Genomic DNA, 2,579 nt, shown 5'->3' with positions numbered 1-2,579 from the left:
ATTAAGACAGTGTTTACTCATTCACCATTACAGTATGCAATACAATATTTTTATTATTCAGAACAATCAGAAAATAACTTATATTTTATAATAAATCAGTCAGAAAGTGGAACCTACAGACAGTTTGAAGGAAAGCCACAACATGATTATTTTCAGTTTAAAGAAAGCTTCAAGAAAGTGCTCAGCCTTGCAAGCATCTCTGAGATGGATATGGGAGGATATTGTAGAAGTTGAAATTTTATTTTTTCTTTGTTGAATCTTCACGATGACATCCTTTCATGTTAATATATATTTTCATTTCTTTCTCAACAACACTGTTAAGTAAGTTTTTGTAAACTTGTTTTACTTGCTGGTTCACCAGGACATAAAATAAAGGGTTCAATGTTCAGGGCGGGGGCAATTGAGGTGTTGAGAATAGATGCTCCTTTGGTCAGTGATGCTCTTTCTTTTGCTGAAGGCTTGACATACATGAATATACAGCTTCCATAAGAGATGGAAAGGACAATCAAGTGAGAGGAGCACATGGAGAAAGCCTTTTTTCCCCTCTGACTAGCAGATGGGATTCTCAGGATGGTGCTAAGGATGCACAGGTAGGAGAGAATCACTAATGCCAAAGTGAAGAGCAGAGCGACAAAAGCAAAGTAAGAGCCAGTCATCTCCAAAAGCCATGTGTCTGAGCACAAGAGTTGTAAGATGGGGAAACAGTCACAAGAGAAATAATCAATTACATCAGAACACACAGAAATCTAGCTGGAGGATGAATGTGAGTGGTGGGAAAATGGTAAGAAATCCTCCTAGCTAGGACCCAAAGACAAGCAGGGTGCAGATTTTTTTGCTCTTGATGGTGATGTACTGAAGAAATTTGCAGATGGCAATATAATGATCAAAAGATATGGCAGTGAGAAGGAAAAAATTTCAGAAACACCCATGAAGATAAAGAAAAATAGTTGAGCTAAACAATTGTTATAGGAAATGGGTCTTGATATTTATAATGATTGCCCCCCAAAATCTTGAGATAGAGACACTGGTGAATGTAATTTCTAAGAAGGAGAAATTCTGCAGGAAGTAATATATAGGAGTCTTGAGATGACATTCAATCAAGATGAAGATGATGCTGGTTAGGTTTCCAGTGACACTTAATACATAAATCACAAATAAAAAGATATCGTTGTGGCATCTGAGATGCCTAAGGGAATGAACTCTGTAATCATTGTATTATTTCTGATGCTGCTTTTTATTTTCTTTAGGCAAAATCTACTGTTGAGAAATAAAACAAAAAAGAAAAAGTAGAATAGTAAAGGAATCGAATAGTAGAGGAATAAAAATAGTAAAGGAATTAAAGATTTAAATGTTCATATTTGCTTCTTTTTTAAAATTTTTTTATTTAAATTCCAGTTGGTGGGATGCCTGGGTGGCTCAGTGGGTTAAGCCTCTTCCCTTGGCTCAGGTCACTATCTCAGGGTCCTGGGATTGAGTCCTGCATCGGGCTCTCTGCTCAGCGGGTAGCCTGCTTCCCCTCTCTCTCTGCCCATCTCTCTGCCTACTTGTGATCTCTCTCTCTGTCAAATAATAATAATTTGCTCCAATATACCTTCTGTCCCTCTCTTTCTTTCTTCTTCTTCTGGGATCCCAATTATTCTAATATTGCTTCATCTGATGATATTACTTAATCTCTTGATCCCCTCATGATCCAGCATTTATTTATCTCTCTTTTTCTCTCAGCTTCTTTATTCTCTATTATTTGGTCTTGTACATTACTCATTCTCTCTTCTCCCACATTTATCCTAGCAGTTAGAGCCTCCATTTATGATTGCTCCTCATTAGTAGCCTTTTTGATTTTGACTTGGTTAGATTTTAGTTCTTCTATTTCTCCAGAAAGGGATTCTCCAGTATTTTCTATGCTTTCTTCAAGCTCAGCTAGTATCTTTACATCAGTTCTGACATCTTACTAATGCCCATATTAATTAGGTCCCTAGCAGTCAGTACTGCCTCTTGTCTTTTTTTTTTTTTTTTTTTTTGAGGTGAAGTTTTCCATGTTTTCATTTTATCCAAAGAAGAATAGATGAATGAGAACAAGAGAACCAACTGCTAAAAGAGTAACAACAACCCCAGAAATATATATGCTAAAGAAATCAGAAGAGACAGGAAACCAGGGGAAAAAGAAAGGGGAAAAAATAGAGTATCATCAGGCTGGTTAATAGAATAGACACACAGAACTAGATTTTGGGTGTATTTTGGTCTGTTAGAAGAAATTGTCTCCCAAAATTTTAAAGAAGGTAAAAAAATATATATAGTTAAACATGATGAAGGGATGCAATATGACTGTAAAGATGAAAATTGAAAAACATTTTTAAAAAATAATTGATAAAAAGTTTATTGAGAAAAGAATTTTCTCAAAATTTTTAAATTTAAAATTGCTATTTTTAAAAAAAATTTTTTTTAAAAAGAGAGAGAATGTGATGAGGCAGAGCACTAGAATAAAGCCATATACTAGATTTATGGTATATTTTTTCTGTTAGAAGAAATTGTATCCCAAAATTTTAAAGAAAGAAAAACATATATATACAAAAAATAAGGCT

The 2,579-nt window shown here is 34.5% G+C and overlaps 1 pseudogene; it reads right to left on the bottom strand.

The window, feature by feature from the left end:
* Positions 1 to 317: 317 nt before the first annotated feature.
* LOC123389652 lies at positions 318 to 888 on the bottom strand (annotated as a pseudogene).
* Between the last annotated feature and the right edge of the window lie 1,691 nt (positions 889 to 2,579).

This window comes from Mustela putorius, unplaced genomic scaffold (genome assembly GCF_011764305.1).
Source record: "Mustela putorius furo isolate JIRA1106 unplaced genomic scaffold, ASM1176430v1.1 tig00003988_pilon_pilon_pilon, whole genome shotgun sequence".
In the NCBI taxonomy this organism is placed as follows: domain Eukaryota; kingdom Metazoa; phylum Chordata; class Mammalia; order Carnivora; family Mustelidae; genus Mustela; species Mustela putorius.
This window is presented reverse-complemented; position numbering and strand designations above follow the sequence as displayed.